The sequence below is a fragment of the Oncorhynchus tshawytscha genome, linkage group LG13 (genome assembly GCF_018296145.1).
Source record: "Oncorhynchus tshawytscha isolate Ot180627B linkage group LG13, Otsh_v2.0, whole genome shotgun sequence".
Classification (NCBI taxonomy): Eukaryota; Metazoa; Chordata; class Actinopteri; order Salmoniformes; family Salmonidae; genus Oncorhynchus; species Oncorhynchus tshawytscha.
In genome coordinates this window covers 48,015,933-48,037,262 of record NC_056441.1, presented here as the reverse complement: position 1 = coordinate 48,037,262, position 21,330 = coordinate 48,015,933, and the positions used below count along the sequence as shown (strand labels likewise).

At 43.3% G+C, this 21,330-nt stretch overlaps 1 long non-coding RNA gene across 3 annotated transcripts in view; it reads right to left on the bottom strand.

Moving 5' to 3' along the window:
• LOC112265051 overlaps window positions 1-21,330 on the bottom strand; it is a 181,641-nt gene that overhangs the window by 95,043 nt on the left and 65,268 nt on the right. For all 3 annotated transcript variants that reach the window (XR_006078642.1, XR_006078643.1, XR_002955720.2), the window contains exon 5: window positions 5,501-5,534. This is a non-coding gene — a long non-coding RNA (uncharacterized LOC112265051). The remainder of the gene's footprint in view (window positions 1-5,500; window positions 5,535-21,330) is intronic.

Sequence of the window (21,330 nt, the reverse complement as noted above, 5' to 3'; positions counted from 1 at the left end):
CTTTGGGATTTTGTCAAACAGGCCCTTTATCTACTTCCCCAGAGTCAGATGAACATGTGGATACCATTTTGATGTTTCTGCCTGCAGTGACTGGATGTCTATGGCTATCTTCTAGCATTTGACACATACCTTTTAGAGAACTTATTGTATTACGTGTTAAACAAAATCTCTTTCTCTCAGCAATTGTATTAGTATAAAATAATCAAATGTTCCCATTTTTATTTGCATACAATATAGCTCACTATTTGTATGATTTATTTTATATAGTCTTTTTTGGTCATCTATAACGAGGGTGCCAATAATTTTGGACCTGACTGTATCTGGTCTTCTCTTACCAGTGATACATCTTGAGAGGGTGATAAATTGTTGTTTATGGGGGTACATTTACAGGGGGTGCTAAAGGGGGGGGGGGGGTACAACACCAAACGCCCACCCCCTCACCAGGGGGACAGGATTTTATTCACGGCCCTCTGTCCCGAATCGTAATCAGATACTTCCACACACCCCAGGTTTCCTGACGACTGGAGCGCAAATTACTGATGTGCATAAACACCCACCATAAATAAGCCACACACATTCAATATTCACATATTCAAATATCCCTCAGGAAATGGGAGTGAAATACAGCTGTACACATACAAACGGAGCACACGTGTGTGTGTGTGTGATGTTTAGTGCCTTAAAAACCAGGCTCTGGTATTAGGAAAACAACCTCTAACTCAATGTCAACAAAACAAAGGAGATGATCGTGGACTTCAGGAAACAGCAGAGGGAGCACACTTTTACAGATGCACAATTGAAAGCATTCTGTCGGGCTGTATCACAGCCTGGTACGGCAACTGCACCGCCCTCAACCGCAAGGCTCTCCAGAGGGTGGTGCGGTCTGCACAACGCATCACCGGGGGAAAACTATCTGCCCTCCAGGACACCTACAGCACCCGATGTCACAGAAAGGCCAAAAAGATCATCAAGGACATCAACCATCCGAGCCACTGCCTGTTCACACCGCTATCATCCAGAAGGCGAGGTCAGTACAGGTGCATCAAAGCGAGGACCGAGAGACTGAAAAACAGCTTCTATCTCAAGGCCATCAGACTGATAAACAGCCATCACTAACTCAGAGGCTGCTGCCTACATTGAGACCCAATCACTGTCCACTTTAATAAAGGGATCACTAGTCACTTTATACAATGCACTCTAAAATAATGGCACTTTAATAATGTTTACATATCGTACATTACTCATGTATATACAGTTTTTTATACCATCTATTGCACCTTGCCTATGCCGCTCATCCATATACTTACATGTACATATTCTCATTCACCCTTTTAGATTTGTGTGTAGTTGTTGGGGAATTGTTAGATGACTTGTTTGATATTACTGTTAGATATTATTGTTAGATATTACTGCACTGTCAGAACTTGAAGCACAAGCATTTCGCTACACTCGCATTAACATCTAACCATGTGTATGTGACAAATAAAATGTGATTTTATTGGATTTAAAAAGTAAACACAAACACTGTAGCATTGCTGTAATTTGTTCACACACAAACTTTTTGTATGGTCAACTCCAAACACACACACCCCATCCCACACCCAAATACATTCCTGTTCTCTTGGGGGTTAGGTCCAGTGCATCATGGCCTCTGACCTCTGGGTCAGGGTCAAGAGGGCGTCTGACTGACCGACTGCTCAAAGACATGCCCCCCCTACACCTCTAAAGCCAGATTATCCTCCGGCGTCTGGGGCTGGACTGACGTCCCACTGTGCTCCTACTGTGGTCCCATTGTGGTCAATAAGCCGTTAGAGCTCTTCAAAGTAATGCCGTCGTATGGGCAGCCACTCTGGTGGTCTAGCCTAAGATAAAAGATACAGTTGGTGTGTATCGTGCGTGCATGCGTGTGTGCATGTGTGTATATGTATGCCTTCGTGCGTGCACATGCGTGACGTAGCGTTGCCTCTTGAAAACAGAGAGACCAGTGAAGTCAATGCAGCCCCATCCAGCCATATAGCAGAGTTCTTTCCAGCCAAGCCAACCAGAGACCTCATCTTTACATTAGGAATATATAGCTAGCTACCTCCTGTTTACCTAAATGCAAAAGTGCCAACACAGAGGCTGCATCCCCAATTGACCCTATTCCCATTATAATGCCCTGCATTGCACTGCTTTTGACTAGGGCCCATAGGGAATCCCTGGTCAAAAGCAGTGCACTATAAAGGGAATAAGGTGCCATTTGGGACACAGCCATATTGATTCCTGCTGTTTATGCATGTAATCTTCTTTTGAATAATTCACACAGTCCTTTGATAGAGTAGTAAATCAATGACTTTCTTCCTGCCTGCGCCCTCCCACCCGCGCGTCCTTCTCTCAGCTACTCCTCCCGTTCAGTCAGAGGAGCGGGACTCATAACTTCTCACGTCAGAGGGTAAGGAGGCAGAGGCGGGTGACAGAGGGCATTACCGATGAAGTCAACAAACTCTTGTTGAAGTTTTTACTCCACCACCCTCTCTAGTCTACACTCTGTTACATGGTATCAGGGTGTTGCCAACTGCTCTCTTGCGCCATCTCCATCTCTCTTGCTTCCTCTTTTCTTCTCCCACTCCCTCTTTCTCTTATTCCTTCCTTCCCTCCATCCCACTCCCTCTCTGTCTCAAAGATCTCTCCCTCCTTCCTTCTCTCTCAAGTGAGCTGGCATCCTCATCTGGTTGGGAGGACCATGAGGACAGAGGTAAGTGGATTCGAATCCGACCCACTTCCCTTCGGACTCCAAATGCTTCTACCTTTCCTGTCTCCTCTTCACTATCCTATCTCATAAACCATTAAAATAATAATAATAATAATAGTAATAATAATAAGGGAATATGTGAAATAGCACGGCTTAATTTGGTGTAATTCGCAAAGCTGCTAAAGGTTGTTTGCGTCCCAAGATCACCTGTAAATCAGAAAACCGAACTTTGTGGTCCAGGGTGTCGTTGAGAACAAAAACATTAGCGTTTCATATGGTTCCCTAAAAGGAGCGGGGCGGTGGTTTAGTATGCAGGGAGCATGGCTACGCTAGGCTAAGGGAGGTGACTCTGAACTGGCTCTACATCAAGAGTGTCATCACCCCCTTTGACCTCTCTCTATTATTCATCCCTTTATCCTAAGGAAAAGCGAGAGAAAAAAAGGCACCTGGAATCTGCTGTTCGTTCCCACCCAAAAAGGAGGAGAGGAAAACCTTTTCACTTTGTTGCATGGCACTCTGACCCCGGTATTACAGAGAGAACAGAAGAATCTGGGAGATGTTGGACATAACATTTTCAGAACCGTCCCTGGGGTCTTTTTCAGGGGGCCCAAGTGATGTGCCGGAGCGGCCCCGAGTATAGACTTCATATGTGTGTGTGTGTGTGTGTGTGTGTGTGTGAGAGAGAGAGAGCCGAGCTACAGTACCAGTCAAAAATGTGATTAATTCCAGGGTTTTTCTTTATTTTTTATATTTTCTACATTGTAGAATAATAATGAAGACATCAAAACGATGAAATATTATATTATATGGAATAATGTAGTAACCATAAAAGTGTTAATCAAAACAAAATATATTTCAGATTCTTCAAAGGAGCTACCCTTTGCCTTGATGACAACTTTGCACACACTATGCATTCTCTCAACCAGCTTCATGAGGAATGTTTTTCCAACAGTCTTGAAGGAGTTCCCACACATGCTAAGCACTTGTTGGCTGCTTTTACTTCACTCTGCGGTCCAACTCATCCCAAACCATCTCAATTGGGTTGAGGTCGGGTGATTGTGGAGGCCAGGTCATCTGATGCATCACTCCATCACTCTCCTTCTTGGTCAAATAGCCCTTTACATACCCTGGAGGGGTGTTGGGTCATTGTCCTGTTGAAAAAAAAATGATAGTCCCACTAAGCGCCAACTAGATGGGATGGCATATCGCTGCAGAATGCTGTGGTAGCCATGCTGATTATGTGTTCCTTGAATTCTAAATAAATCATCAAAGCACCCCCAGCAAAGCACCCAAACACCATCACACCTCCTCCTCCATGCTTCACGGTGGGAACCACACACACGGAGATAATCCGTCTCACAAAGACGGAACCAAAAATCTCAAATTTGTACCTGTGAGACCAAAGGACAGATTTCCACTGGTCTAATGTCCATTGCTCGTGTTTCTTGGCTCAAGCCAGTCTCTTCTTCTTATTGGTGTCCTTTAGTAGTGGTGTCTTTGCAGCAATTCGACCATGAAGGCCTGATTCACGCAGTCTCCTCTGAACAGTTGATGTTGAGATGTGTCTGTCACTTGAACTCTGTGAAACATTTATTTGGGCTGCAATTTCTGAGGCTGGTAACTCGAGGCTGTCGGTCCTCATGAGAGCCAGTTTCATCATAACAATTTTTTGTACTATTTTTTATTTAACCTTAATTTAACTAGGCAAGTCAGTTAAGAACAAATTCTAATTTACAATGACGGCCTACCGGGAAACAGTGGGTTAACTGCCTTGTTCAGGGGCAGAACAACAGATTTTTACCTTGTCAGCTCGGGGGTTCGATCCAGCAACCATTTGGTTACTGGCCCAATGCTCTAACCACAAGCCTACCTGCTGCCCCGATTGATGGTTTTTGCAACTGCACTTGAAAAAACTTTCAAAGTTATTGAAAATGTCAGGATATACTGACCCTCATGTCTTAAAGTAATAATGGACTGTCATTTCTCTTTGCTTATTTGAGCTGTTCTTGCCATAATATGGACTTGGTCTTTTACCAAAAATTCTGTATACCACCCCTACCTAGTCACAACATAACTGATTGGTACAAACGCATTAAGAAGGAAAGAAACTCCACAAATTAACTTTTAAAAACACACACCTGTTAATTGAAATGCATTCCAGGTGACTACCTCATGATGGTGGTTGAGAGAATGCCAAGAGTGTGCAAAGCTGTCAAGGCAAAGGGTGGCTACTTTGAATCATCTGAAATATAACATATATTTTGATTTGTTTAACACTTTTTTGGTTACTACATGATTCCATTTGTGTTATTTCATAGTCTTGATGTCTTCACTATTATTCTACAATGTAGAAAATAGTACAAATAAAGAAAAACCCTGAAATGAGTAAGTGTCTTTTGTAAACTTTTGTAAATGTGCCTCATCAAGTCATCACCACGTCAGAGGGCGCAAGAATCTGCAGCCTCTCTCTCCTCGTGCACACATTTCATCCCCACATCAAAAAGTAATTGAAAACATAACAAAAAGACTAAAGGAGACAGAAAAAAGACAGAGGATGGGGATGGGGGGGGGCAATGTCCCAGAGCCAGGGAAAATCAGAGAGGGGGAAGCGTAAATGAAATAGTAAGTGCCCAAGTGATATGAAAAATCGACCAGAGGTCCTGCGGGAGTGACGTATTCAAAAGTCCATTCTGACGCATGTTCATTTGGGATGCAGATATCAAAGATGGTGAACGGGATAGTGGTGAGGGAGGAGGAATGAGAACGTACCAGATGTTCTCATGCTGCTTTGATGGCGCTGTCCCTGCAACACAAGAACACATTTCCTCCTCGTTAAATAAAGTGTGAGCTACGACTCCTTAAATAAACAATGGTCCGCACAAAAGCCACAAGACACACACACACACACACACACAGAGCGAGAGAGAGTCACACAGACAACACACACACACCTCACTGCACTCCCCTAAGCCTCTCTCTATCCCGGGAATAACCTTTATAATTGTTGTTTATCAAGGGGTGTTGTTCATTTGGTGTTTCAAAGGGAGAAGCATTTCTGAAGAGGCCCGTCTTCCTCTTTCAGAGCCGGATGATGATACCATTATGAAACCCGTCGGTCCGTTCCGTCTGTCCCGTCCGTCCGTGTGTGTATTCTGAAGGTATAGTAATTGGTGTACAAGATAATGTTGGTTACAGCTAACATAAATTCGGCTACTTGACTTCCATTAAGTAGTTCCTTTCCCCTGATGCCATCTGTTTGTGAACATTTACAGTGAAGGTACAGCAAACATATTTTACATTTAGGCTACATTTGAATCATTTAGCAGACGCTACTCTCCAGAGCGACTTCAGTGCAATCGATTTAAGATAGCTATGTGAGACAACCACATATCACAGTCACAAGTAACATCTTTCCTCAATAAAGCAGCAAAATCAGTGCTAGTAAGACAAGTGCACAAGAAAGGCAAGCACAAGTTAGAAAACACCCTGCATCCAGTCAGAGAGGAAGAGTTGAAGGGAGAGGTTTCAAAATCTGTCCACAAAGTGAGGAATTTTTCTATGGTCAATGAGAGTGTCGAATTTGATCCAATTGCCCCAGTGCCGCTCCCAGTTCACTATCCATCTTACTGGGATGCACAGAAGAATGCAGCTTGTGTCCCAAAATGGCACCCTATTTCCTTTAAAGTGCACTACTTTTGATTGGATCCCTACGGCTTTCCCTATGGGCCCTGGACAAAAGTAGTGCACTATAAAGGGATAAGGGTGCCATTTGGGATGTATTCATAGGCTACCTGATCAAAATTGGTCTTGATTGCATCAAAAACGGGCATTGCTTAATCAAAAGAGAATAAGAACATACACACAGAAAAGGAATTGGCTTAATTGTTAACCTTACACAGACAGACAGGCTGATGATATGTGTGTGTGTGTGTGTGTTGCCCTGACGTTTCCTGAACTTTGACTTGCTAATAACCCTACAAACTACAGAGAGGGAAACGGTGTGCTAATTACCAGGGAATAATTAATAAAACATGTATGTATTATTATGATCAGTGCAGCAGCATCCACAGAATGGAGAGAGGAGGAAGGGGGGGGGGTAGTCGGTTTAAAAAGAGCAAATTGGCAGTAAATAATAGATGCATTTTTGGCACATTTCAAAATTGTTGCAGAGGAAATCAAAAGATAAAGAGAAAGCAAACAGTTCCCCCTTCCCTCTCCTCCCCCGCACTGCCCCCTCTCTCCTGACAACCCATACGCTGACCATGGCAGGCCTTTCAGTTTGTGTGTGTGTGTGTGTGTGTGTGTGTGTGTGTGTGTGTGTGTGTGAGAGAGAAATAGAGAGAGACAGAGAGTACACAGTGGCAGAATACGTGACCACTTTGACTGACTCAAACTGAAAGGAAAGCTTTGACTATGTACAGACTCAGCGAGCATAGCCTTGCTATTGAGAAAGGCCGCCGTCATGTTTACTGTTTATTTTAATTATTGTTGATTTCACTTTTGTTTATTATCTATTTAACTTGCTTTGTCAACGTAAACATATGTTTCCCATGCCCATAAAGCTCTTAAATTGAATTGACAGAAAAAGAAGCGAGAGACAGGGAGAGGCTTATCGACAGACTTCAGCCCCTAATGTAGCCAGCAGCATCACAGTGTAAATCTACACCATCTCTAAAATTACCACTAGCCGCCTTGGCAGAGAAACTCAATTAAATCTCTCCTCTCTCTCTCTCTCTCTGCCAGCCTGTTGCCCCTCCTTCCCCATATATCTGTCCCTAACCCCCTTTCTCCTAATTGTCACAATGGTACCCCGATACCACCCCCCACCCTCCATAAATCCATCCCCAGCCCAAAACAAAAGAGAGTTGCTAATGGCAGCGCATTTCAGAGGAACCCTTTTGACTGCTGCACTCCTGGGTGTGAGGGCAAGACTCAACAGCACCAAGTGGCCCAAAGCTAATCTGCGATTTCTCATCTCCGCCACAACAAAAAGACAAAGCGAGGAATTGAGTCAAGTTGTTCATTACCGCATCAATCACTGGGTGAGTCTGTATGTGACCACTTAAGAAAAAAAAAATGTCATCTAGTTTTAATTACATTACATTGTCCATAACACACCACCCGCATTTATTATACATGAGCTGCCGGAGAGGAAAGAAACAGGGAGACATTTGTTACCGCGGCGACAGCGCGCTGTTATCTAACGAAGCGCAATTAGCGGGAAACAATTTCACATGGAGCTGGAGCAAGAGCTGGGGCTGCAGTCAAATCATGCTCCCTCACTCTCTTTCGATTTGTGCTCTCGCCTTGCTCTCCCCCCCTCCCCATACCTCTCTCTGTCTATCTATCTATCTATCTACTGTATCTCTCTAGGCACTCTCTCCCTCTCCCTCCCCCTCAATGGCTAGTCCTGTCATGACTTCATCAATAACCCCCGACCCCTCCGGTCCCCTATCCAGCCCTGTCTGTCCATCCCAGGACCGAAGGGACAGCTCATTCCATTAGAGGCTTCTAGGCCACAGGGACACACAAGACAGGAGGACCATGTTATTGGCAAATGAATACAGAACAAGCCTCACACAGAGAGAGGAGGACTCACAAAGGCCCCTTTAACACTCGCTCCTCTCTTTTTCTAAAACATCATATTCTCTCCCTCTCTTATCAGGTCTTCAGGGACTCCTGCTCTTTTTCCCTTTTCTTCCCTCGCCAGTCTGTCCGTCCACCCCTCTCTCGCTCCCTCTGCCTTCAACATTGATTTCTGAATTAGGCCTGCGATATTAAATAATTAATATACTTGCCATGATTGATGTTTTGCATTAGCCCAATATTAGGTTATCAATCAACATCCACTTGGTTTAATGTAATAATATTGAAAAAGTGTCAGGGGCTGTTCATCCAATTTGTATTTGAGGCAGTGCAGATAGTAATGTCGGTGTAACACAAGGCCGCCGAGATGGAAGTGGCTGGTTCGACATCCATAGGGGGCAGATTAGAGGGGGAGAAAAAGAGGGAGGGAGGAGAGAGAGAGAGAGAGAGAGAGAGAGAGAGAGAGAGAGAGAGAGAGAGAGAGAGAGAGAGAGTGGGAAGAAAGAGACAGACGAGGAGGAGAGGGAAAGGGAGACAGAGGAGAGAGAGAAAAAAATCAAGAGAGTGAGAAAGACAGAGGGGGGAGGGGGGGAGGTAGGAGTTGGCACTGTGGACTCCACCCCGCACAAGCTCTGACTGCCTCTAATGTTTAATAGTGGTTTGTTGAATGCTCTTTTATTAACGATCAGGGAGACATAGCGTAGGAGTGACCTAGTGACATCACTTCTCCTTTAGGTAACTTTATAAAACCGATCAGTTTACAGCCACACTACCTTAACACACACAGTGTGACATACTAAGATTGCAAATTCCGGTAACTTTGCCAAAAGTCACAGGTTTTTCAGAAATACCAGTTATTACATTATTTCTGGGAAAGTTAACGGAATTTTGCAACGCCATAAGATACTAATAACCTCTTCATTAATAGATGCTTATTTCATTAAATAGCTTATTTAAGAGCCAGCAAAAGTATAAACACAACATGCAACAATTTCAAAGATTTTACTGAGTTACCGTTCATATGAGGAAATCAGTCAATTGAAATACATTCTGTAGGTCCTAATACCTGGATTTCAAATGACTGGTCACAGAATCCTTAAAAAAACAATTTTTTAAAAGGAGTGTGGATCTGAAAACCAGTCAGTATCTGGTGGGACCACCATTTGCCTCATGCAGCGCCACACATCTCCTTCCCATAGAGTTGATCAGGCTGTTGATTGTGGCCTGTGGGATGTTGTCCCACTCCTCTTCAACGGCTGTGCAAAGTTATTCGACATTGGCGGGAACTGGAACACGCTGTCGTTCACGCCGATCCAGAGCATCCAAACATGCTCAATGGGTATGCAGGCCATGGAAGATCTGGGACATTTTCAGCAACATGCAACATGGGGCCGGCATTATCATGCTGAAACATGTGGCAACAGCTCTGGTGGGCATTCCTGCAGTCAGCATGACAATTGGACGCTCCCTCAAAACTTGAGACATCTGTGGCATTGTGTTGTGTGACAAAACTGCACATTTTAGAGTGGCCTTTTATTGTCCCCAGCACAAGCTGCACCTGTGTAATGATCATGCTGTTTAATCCGCTTCTTGATATGCCACACCTGTCAGGTGGATGGATTATCTTGGCAAAAGAGAAATGCTCACTAACAGGGATGTAAACAAATTTGTGCACAACATTTGAAAGAAATTGGCTTTTTGTGCATACGGAACATTTATGGGATCTTTTATTTCAGCTCATGAAACATGGGCCTGACACTTTACACGTTGCTTCATATTTTTGTTCAGTATAGAAATTAGAAGTAGAGATAAATATTTCTCCCCTTCGGTATCTGACCTAGGTAAGTAAAAGCAGAAGGGAAACACGAGGGCTTTTGATTAAAAAGACAAAGAAAAGGAAAGTAGAGGAAATGGCCAGCGAGTGATAAGAGAGATGAAGGGAGCAGAGAGAGAGAGAGAGAGAGAGAGGACACCCAATTGGACAACCCCGGCCACAGAGCACGCTGCTCTCGCGAAATCAGTCAACCAACAGCATCGAAGGAAAGGGAAGGGGAAAATAAGAAAAAAAGCTTTGTCCTGTGTTTGTTCCCGTAAAAAGGATCATTATTTATCCCTACTTAATTAAGTAAAAGAGGACAAACAAGTCAACGTGTTAGAAAGAGCTCCATTTAATGCTCTGCCCTTTTGCTGCCGGGCCAATATTAGCAAATTGGAGATGTCTGGCATATCCATCAGCTGGAGGGAGAGAGGGATGACTAGGAGTCTGTCTGGGGGCTGAGAGGCTGCAGCTCTGTCTAAGTCTGATGTCTGGCCCTGTCAGCATCATTAGCTCACATCTACATCTCTCTCTCGCTCTACTACATCTAATCCCTTTCTCTGTGTCTCTCTCGCTCTCACACATGGATCCTATATCATTTTCCCCTAACTACATACCGTATCACTCTCTCTCGTGGATGGATGTCCCTCTCTAATCCTACTGTAGCTCCTGGCAGCACACAATTAATTAAAGCCGGAGCTCCAGATCAAATCAAATCAAACTTTATCTGTCACGTGTCGAATACAACAGGTGTAGACCTTACCGTGAAATGCTTACTTACAAGCCCTTAACCAACAATGCAGGTCAAGAAAGAGTTAAGAAAATATTTACCAAAAAAAAAAATGTAAATGATGAAATGCAACACAATAAAATAATGAGGCAATATACAGGGGGTAACAGTACCGATGTGCGGGGATACAGGTTAGTCGACGTAATTTGTACATGTAGGTAGGGGTAAAGTGACTATGCATAGATAATAAACAGCGAGCAGCAGCAGTGTAAAAACAAATGGGGGGGGGGTCAATGTAAATAGTCCGGGTGGCATTTTGATGAATTGTTCAGCAGTCTTATGGCTTGGGGGTAGAAGCTGTTAATTTCTTGGTGACAGGGGGCGGTATTTTTAAGTCCAGATGAAATGCATGCCCAAATTCAATTGCCTGCTACTCATCCCCAGAAGATAAAATATGCATATAGTAGATTTGGATAGAATACACTCTGAAGTTTCTAAAACGGTTTGAATCATGTCTGTGAGTATAACAGAAGTTATTTAGCAGGTGATACCCAGAGGACAAACCATTCAGATTTTTTTTTTTTTTGAGGTCACACACTTTTCAATGAGTTTTCATTGGGAATCAAGATTTCTAAAGGGACCTTCTTGCAGTTCCTATCGCTTCCACTGGATGTCAACATTCTTTAAAAATTGGTTGAGGTTATTCCTTTGTGCAATGAAGAAGTACGGCCATCTTGAACGAGGTCACTTGAAGTGTACTGTTAGATAGAGGCGCGTGACCAGAAAGCATGCTTCAGTTTGTTTTCTTCCTGTACTGAACACAGATCATCCTGTCCTCAATTTTATCGATTATTTACGTTACAAAATACCCAAAGTTGTATTACAAAAGTAGTTTGAAATGTTTCGGCAAAGTTTACAGGTAACTTTTGAGATATTTTGTAGTCACGTTGAGCAAGTTGGAACCGGTGTTTTTCTGGATCAAACGCGCCAAATAAATGGACATTTTGGATATATATCGACGGAATTAATCGAACAAAAGGACCATTTGTGATGTTTATGGGACATATTGGAGTGCCAACAAAAGAAGCTCGTCAAAGGTAAGGCATGAAGTATATTTTTATTTCTGCGTTTAGTGTCGCGCCTGCAGGGTTGAAATATGGTTTCTCTCTGTTTACAGAGGTGCTATCCTCAGATAATAGCATCATTTGCTTTTGCCGAAAAGCCTTTTTGAAATCTGACATGTTGACTGGATTCACAACACGTGTAGCTTTAATTTGCTATCTTGCCTGTGTGATTTAATGAAAGTTAGATTTTTATAGTAATTTATTTGAATTTGTCACTCTGCATTTTCCCTGGCTTTTGGCCAGGTGGGACGCGTCCCACATATCCCAGAGAGGTTAAGGAGCCTTTTGGTCCTAGACTTGGCGTTCCGGTACCGCTTGCCATGCGGTAGCAGAGAGAACAGTTTATGACTTGGGTGACTTGAGTCTTTGACAATTTTTTGGGCTTTCCTCGGACACGCCTAGTATATAGATCCTGGATGGCAGGAAGCTTGGCCCCAGTGATGTACTTGAACATACGCACTACTCTCTGTAGCGCCTTACGGTCCGATGCAGAGCAGTTGCCATACCAGGTGGTGATGCAACCAGTCAGGATGCTCTCGATGGTGCAGTTGTAGAACTTTTATGAGGGTCTGGGGACCCATGCCAAATCTTTTCAGTCTCCTGAGGGGTGTTGCTGTGCCCTCTTCACAACTGTCTTGGTGTGTTTGGACCATGATAGTTCGTTGGTGATGTGGACACCAAGGAACATGAAACTCTCGACCCACTCCACCGCAGTTAATGGGGACCTGTTCGGCATGCCTTTTCCTGTAATCCACGATCAGATCCTTTGTCTTGCTCATATTGAGGGAGAGGTTGTTGTCCTGGCACCACATTGCCAGGTCTCTGACTTCCTGCCTATAGGCTGTCTCATCGTTGTTGGTAATCAGGCCTACCACTGTTGTGTCGTCAGCAAACTTAATGATGGTGTTGGAGTCGTCGTTCAGCCACGACTCGGTGAAACATAAGATATTACAGTTTATAATGTCCCTTTAGTAGGATAGTCTTGATCGATTTCCATCCATTTTGTTTTCCAATGATTGCACGTTGGCTAATAGAATGGACGGTAGTTATATTTGTGCCAATACAAAATGGTCCAAGGCAAAGTATTATTCTTTTTTAAAAGGACACTATTTTCAAATATATATTCTTAAAATCTTGCAAAATATATTCCTTAATTTGATCACTCGCCTACGAATTCTCAGAAGGCAGTCTGACCTCCGCCCTCTTTTTCTCCGTCTTTTCTTCACCCAAATGACAGGGATTTGGGCCCGTTCCTGAGAAAGCAGTATATCCTTTGAGTCAGACTAGTTAAAGAAAAAAGTCTTTGTCCAGTTTGAGGTAAGTTATTGCGGTTCTGATGTCCAGAAGTTATTTTTGGTCATAAGAGACGGTATCAGCAACATTATGTATAAAATAAGTTACAAAACGTGAAAAAACTAACAAAATAGCACAGTTGGTTAGAAGCCCGTAAAAAGGCAGCCATCCAATCCGGCACAATTCTTTGTCGTCAGTGGTCAAGTTTCAAATAATTGCATTAGGTCTTCAGGTTTTCCTACCTCGCCTCCTCTCTTTCTCTCACTCCCTCTTTCTCACTTATTCCCCCTACTTGCCATGGCGGAGATGAATATCTTGAGTCAGCATGAATGGAGGGGACATAGGGACTTGAGGTGCAAAGGAAGGCAAGTCATTGGATTTTCCAGGGCAACAGAGAGGTCCATTAGCCCAGGGCTCATCACCTATGCATTATCCTAGCGCTCCCCTCTCAGGCCTCCTCAACCTCCCCTGGCTGGTGGATGTAACCCTTTCACCACCGCACTCCTGAGGAGGGCTTAATTTATACCTTCAGAGACTTACGATCTGAGCCTGGAGATAGAGAGCTGTCCTCAGAGATACTGGGAATGGATAGCAAAATCAAAAGGTATACAGTATAAAGACAATGTATTAGGAGGACAACCTGCATCATGAGGACACAATGTATTATGAGGACACAGGTGCTTCTACACTTGCATTGCTTGCTGTTTGGGGTTTTAGGCTGGGTTTCTGTACAGCACTTTGAGATATCAGCTGATGTATGAAGGGCTATATAAATACATTTGATTTGATTTATTACGAGGACAACCTGCATCATGAGGACACAATGTAATAGGAAGACAACCTCCATCATATGAGGACACAATGTATTAAGGAGGACAACCTGCATCATGAGGACACAATGTATTAGGAAGACAACCTCCATCATATGAGGACACAATGTATAAGGAGGACAAACTGCACCATGAGGACACAAAACATTAGGAGGACAACCTGCATCATATGAGGACACAATGTATTAGCAGGACAAACTGCATCATGAGGACACAATGTATTAGGAAGACAACCTGCATCATGAGGACACAATATATTAGGAAGACAACCTGCAAAATGAGGACACAATGTATTAGGAAGACAACCTGCATCATATGAGGACACAATGTATTAGGAGGACAACCTGCATCATATGAGAACACACAGTATTAGGAAGACAACCTGCATCATATGAGGACACAATGTATTAGGAGGACAACCTGCATCATATGAGGACACAATGTATTAGGAGGACAACCTGCATCATATGAGGGCACAACATATTAAGAGGACAACCTGCATCATATGAGGACACAACGTATTAGGAAGACAACCTGCATCATATGAGAACACAAAGTATTAGGAGGACAACCTGCATCATGAGGACACAATGTATTAGGAGGACAACCTGCATCATATGAGAACACAAAATATTAGGAAGACAACCTGCATCATATGAGAACACAAAGTATTAGGAAGACAACCTGCATCATATGAGGACACAATGTATTAGGAGGACAACCTGCATCATATGAGGACACAAAGTATTAGGAGGACAACCTGCATCATATGAGAACACAAAATATTAGGAAGACAACCTGCATCATATGAGGACACAATGTATTAGGAGGACAACCTGCATCATATGAGAACACAAAACATTAGGAGGACAACCTGCATCATATGAGGACACAATGTATTAGGAGGACAACCTGCATCATATGAGAACACAAAATATTAGGAGGACAACCTGCATCATATGAGAACACAAAGTATTAGGAGGACAACCTGCATCATGAGGACACAATGTATTAGGAAGACAACCTGCATCATATGAGAACACAAAGTATTAGGAGGACAACCTGCATCATGAGGACACAATGTATTAGGAAGACAACCTGCATCATATGAGAACACAAAGTATTAGGAAGACAACCTGCGTCATGAGGACACAATGTATTAGGAGGACAACCTGCATCATATGAGAACACAAAGTATTAGGAAGACAACCTGCATCATGAGGACACAATGTATTAGGAGGACAACCTGCATCATGAGGACACAAAGTATTAGGAAGACAACCTGCATCATGAGGACACCATGTATTAGGAAGACAACCTGCATCATATGAGGACACAATGTATTAGGAGGACAACCTGCATCATATGAGGACACAATGTATTAGGAGGACAACCTGCATCATATGAGAACACAAAGTATTAGGAAGACAACCTGCATCATATGAGAACACAAAATATTAGGAAGACAACCTGCATCATATGAGAACACAAAGTATTAGGAAGACAACCTGCATCATATGAGGACACAATGTATTAGGAGGACAACCTGCATCATATGAGGACACAAAGTATTAGGAGGACAACCTGCATCATATGAGAACACAAAATATTAGGAAGACAACCTGCATCATGAGGACACAATGTATTAGGAGGACAACCTGCATCATATGAGAACACAAAACATTAGGAGGACAACCTGCATCATATGAGGACACAATGTATTAAGAGGACAACCTGCATCATGAGGACACAAAGTATTAGGAACACAACCTGCATCATGAGGACACAATGTATTAGGAAGACAACCTGCATCATATGAGAACACAAAGTATTAGGAAGACAACCTGCATCATGAGGACACAAAGTATTAGGAAGACAACCTGCATCATGAGGACACAATGTATTAGGAAGACAACCTGCATCATATGAGGACACAAAGTATTAGGAAGACAACCTGCATCATATGAGGACACAATGTATTAGGAGGACAACCTGCATCATGAGGACACAAAGTTTTAGGAAGACAACCTGCATCATGAGGACACAATGTATTAGGAAGACAACCTGCATCATATGAGGACACAAAGTATTAGGAAGACAACCTGCATCATATGAGGTCACAATGTATTAGGAGGACAACCTGCATCATGAGGACACAAAGTATTAGGAAGACAACCTGCATCATATGAGGACACAATGTATTAGGAGGACAACCTGCATCATGAGGACACAAAGTATGAGGAAGACAACCTGCATCATGAGGACACAATGTATTAGGAAGACAACCTGCATCATATGAGGACACAAAGTATTAGGAAGACAACCTGCATCATATGAGGACACAATGTATTAGGACAGAGCACGCCCCTCGCAACTAACCAAACAGTAGCATGCTCAGCCACACACACCTGTACAGCTGATTCAAAGCTGTGTAGACGTGTGTTCATACATCATACACACTCTCCCCCCTCATCATCAGTTAAGCACTACACAAACCCACCACACAGAGTAACCACAAAGTACCAATATCACCACACAAGGCACAGCTTAAAAGCAATAAACTTGTCACCACAAGACGGGGTATCCTCCACAAAGACAGACGCAGAGCGACAGCTCCTAGAAAATGAATGGGGGGCGAGTAAGATGACTGCTGTCAAATATCCGCGCGAGAGAAAGGAAGCGAGAGAGAGACGGAAAATGAGAGAGAGAGAGAGAGAAAGGGTGACAGACAGAAAAAGAAAGAGCGAGGAGGGGCGACGGTATGAAGGAGAAGACATAATATTATCAGTCAGAGCAACATCTCACCTCGTCAACCAAGCGTGTCAGTGAGCATTTAAAGTTGTTAAGAGAGCTGATAAACACAGCAGGAATATGTATTAAAGGAGGGAGAGAGAGAGAGAGATGTGTGATGCAGAGGAGGCCTATCCAACTGACGCAGCGTCCACTAATCACGTGTGCGTTTGTGTGTGTGTGTGTGTGTGTGTTTGTGCGTGCGTGTGTGTGTGTGCGTGTGTGTGGTTTGTGTGTGCGTGTGTGTGGTTTGTACATGCGTGTGTGCTTTGTGCGTGCGTGTGTGTGGTTTGTACATGCGTGTGTGTGGTTTGTGCATGCGTGTGTGGTTTGTGCGTGCGTGTGTGTGTGTTTTTGTGCGTGCGTGTGTGTGGTTTGTACGTGCGTGTGTGGTTTGAATGGAATAAAGCGACATGGGGGCTAGAGGAGGTTGCCACACTCTCAATCCCTGATTGCCAGCTCTATAACTCTGTTTGTACAGGTCCCCAGGTCGACCAATTATGATTTTTCAACGACGATACCGATTATTGGAGGACCTATTAAAAAAAAAAAAACCTGATACCGATTAAATTGGCCGATTTGTATATATATATATTTGTAATAATGACAATTACAACAATACTGAATAAACACTTTTATTTTAACTTAATATCATATATATGAATAAAATCAATTTAGTCTCAAATAAATAATGAAATGTTCAATTTGGTTTAAATAATGCAAAAACACTGTTGGAGAAGAAAGTAAATGTGCAATATGTTAACGTTTAAGTTCATTGCTCAGAACATGAAAACATATGAAAGCTGGTGGTTCCTTTTAACATGAGTCTTCAATATTCCCAGGTAAGAAGTTTTAGGTTGTAGCTATTATAGGAATTATAGGACTATTTCTCTCTATACCATTTGTATTTCATATACCTTTGACTATTGGATGTCCTTATAGGCACTATAGTACTGCCAGCCTAATCTCGGGAGTTGATAGGCTTGAAGTCATAAACAGCGCTGTGCTTCAAGCATTGCGAAGAGCTGCTGGCAAATGCAGGAAAGTGCTGTTTGAATGAATGCTTACGAGCCTGCTGCTGCCTACGACCGCTCAGTCAGACTGCTCTATCAAATATCAAATCACAGACTTAACTATAATATAATAAACACACAGAAATACGAGCCTTGGGTCATTAATATGGTCAAATCCGGAAACGATCCTTTCGAAAACAAAAACTTTTATTCTTTCAGTGAAATACAGAACGTTTCCGTATTTTATCAAATGGGTGGCATCCATAAGTCTAAATATTGCTGTTACATTGCACAACATTCAATGTTATGTTATGGCATAACATGACATTATGTAAAATTCTGGCAAATTAATTAAGGTCTTTGTTAGGAAGAAATGGTCTTCACACAGTTGGCAACGAGCCAGGCGGTCCACACTGCTGCGTATACCCTGACGCGAATGAGCTTTTGTTAAATCATCACACGTTTGGCGAAGTAGGCTGTGATTCAATGCTAAATTAACAGGCACCGCACTGATTATATGCAACGCAGGACAATCTAGTTAAACTAGTAATATCATCAACCATGTGTAGTTAACTAGTGATTATGTAAAGATTGATTGTTTTTGCTAACTATCAATTTACCGTGGCTCCTTGCTGCACTCGTGTAACAGGTGGACTGCTATGTAATCGGCCATAATCGGCGTCCAAAAATGCAGATTACCGATTGTTATGAAAACTTGAAAATCAGCCATGCCGACTAAATCGGTCGACCTCTAGTATACGCACAGAGGTAGTAGCTATTTTAAACTGTTAAAGAGGATTGGGGGGGCAGAGGGGTGGGGTTGAGATAATGAATGGTAGGGCTGTCACTTGTCCCCCTCTACAATGGAAACACAGACAAAAGTCAGCGGCTGCGTCGCAAATGGCACCGTATTCCCTTTATAGTGCGCTACTTTTGACCAAAGCACTATGAGTCCCTGTCAAACGTAGTGCACGATATATCGGGAATAGGGTTCCATTTGGGACTTAGAAGATGTTTTTAATCAGATCACGATGCCCCCACCCCCCTGACACAGAGTCACACCCCCTCTGTCCTAGCTCACTAGACACGATTTACTACTCTTAGCAAAATCCCAAAAAGCATAATCCCAATAAGAACTCCATTAAAAGTGGGGTAACCCATTCTCCACTTTATGTTGCTCCCAAAAGAGGGTTAAGTGCAGTCGATAAAAAGTGGGGGGGATGAGCTGTAATATTTGACTGATTTAATGGCTGCCTGCCTCCACTCCACCCTCTCCAACACACCCATGCCAGGGCTGACAGAAACCAGGGAGTATGGAGCAAGGGTTTAGGGAGTAAGGGTTTAGAGTTTAGGGAGTAAGGGTTTAGACCGAGTTACTTTGTAACAAATGATGAGGTTGAAAAAAGCTATACCACTAGAATGTTTGATTTATTTATTTATTTATTTTGTGAGTGAGTGAGTGAGTGAGTGAGTGAGTGAGTGAGTGAGTGAGTGAGTGAGAAGTTAGTACTAAGAGTTTAGAGGGAGTTTAAGAGTGAGCAGGTCAGTGAGAGGGTTAGAGAGAGCGTTACCAGGGGAGACCTGACAGTCCACTCAGGTAATGTCTGACAGTTCACAGCACATTAATAGTTCAGCGAGATGAGGGGAGCACCGCTTAATAATTAAGCAGGATCATAGCCCTGCCATATGACTTAGATAGACGACTGCTCCAGGGTCAAATGGGTCATCTTCATCACCATTGTTATTATTGCTAGCATCAACGTCTTCATCGTCATTGTTAATATCCTCATCCTCTATACTAGTATCTCATCTCTCGTCAGTTTCTGAATACACTCCCTTCCCTCTATTCACTACCTGTACTCAAAGTGTAACTGAGGCCCTGGTAAGGCCCTGGTGGATCTCAGAACACAGCCACCAACATACAGGGAGCAACGCAGCAATGTGACAAAGGAACGCCTCACATGCCAAGAAGAGGGGAGTATAGACGCAGAGGTTTATCTCAACGAACTAGGAGACCAGTGTTTCCCTGTCCCTCTCCTGTACCTCTGTATAGGTGATTGTCACATACTCACAGTAGAGCCCCATTGAAAAGCCACTGTGTCACACAAATACAGCACACCTGGGAGGGAGGGGGGCAGCCACTGATTAAACACTCACCAATCATAAACCCAGACTGAATCAGCACCTCCGGACCGACTCGCACATTATTTCACCCCAGGTCACGGAGAGAATTGATGCATGTATCAAGACTCCTTTACCACATCAGTCCATGGGTCCCATCTCACTGGTGGTGGAAGGAATTTAATTATAAAGCTATGTTTTAAAGAAAATTGACTTCTTTTTAAAGCAAAGGGCGGGGAGGAGGAAATGGGAAAGACAAAGAGCAAAAAAGACAGAGATAGAAGAGAGAGACAGGGAGAGAGAGCAATCAATCCCCCCCCCCGGTTCCTTCAATAGCCAGAGTCCTTTTCATGTCGCCACAATTAGAAACTTTGCCTAATCAGAAAGGGGGGAATCGCCCTATTATGGAACGAGAAACAATGCCACTCTCTCACTCCCAAACATTTTCTCCTCCCTCCAAAAAAAACTACTCCATAGATTGAAAATACTTCTCGTACACAAAGAACAATGTGCGGCGGTATAGAGGAGCGGAGGGGATGCTTCGTCGTATTGAAATCACACGTGGAAATCTTTTGGCTTGCGTACGTCGCAGACCCCAGAAACTGATGGGGAACAATGGTGCACCGAGCACAGCATCTGTCATGGCAGAATATAAAAAGATGATCTTGGCACCAAACGAAGGAGGAGAAAAAAAAAAGGGAGGAAAAAAGGAGGGGAAGGAAGGAGGGGAGGGAAGGAGGGGAGGGAAGCGCGAGGGCTCTAATTCATTTGCAACCGTTCGGCTTCTATTTCAGGCTGCCGGTAAGTGCCAGGAGTTAACAAGTAATCAGTTTCAATCCTTCCCTTCAATTGTACACTACGCCCTCATACGACTCTCTACAGGGGCAGAGGGGGGAATAGCAATCTGTCTGCTGAAGCAGCATACACACACATCTTAACAGACAGACACACACCTTAACGCACAAAAAACGTGACGCGCAAACACACACCTTAAAACACACAGGACTGGTATGCTTTGTACAATATGCACTGACACACACACACACACACACACACACACACACACACACACAAAACGATGGAGACAAGGTGACATAAGGGGGGCAGTAGATAAAGAATAAAACAACAACTGGAAGCTGAAAGGAGGTGATGTGGCTGTAGGGAGGGATAGAAGAGAAAGAGAAGAAGTCCCTGAACAGAGGTGTTCTTGGCCTGGTGTCAGCTTGGGGCCGCTGCCTGAGAGGCTGTGTTCATGACTCTCCTGCTGGGTTTATTCTTCTCTCCTTTTCTCTCGTC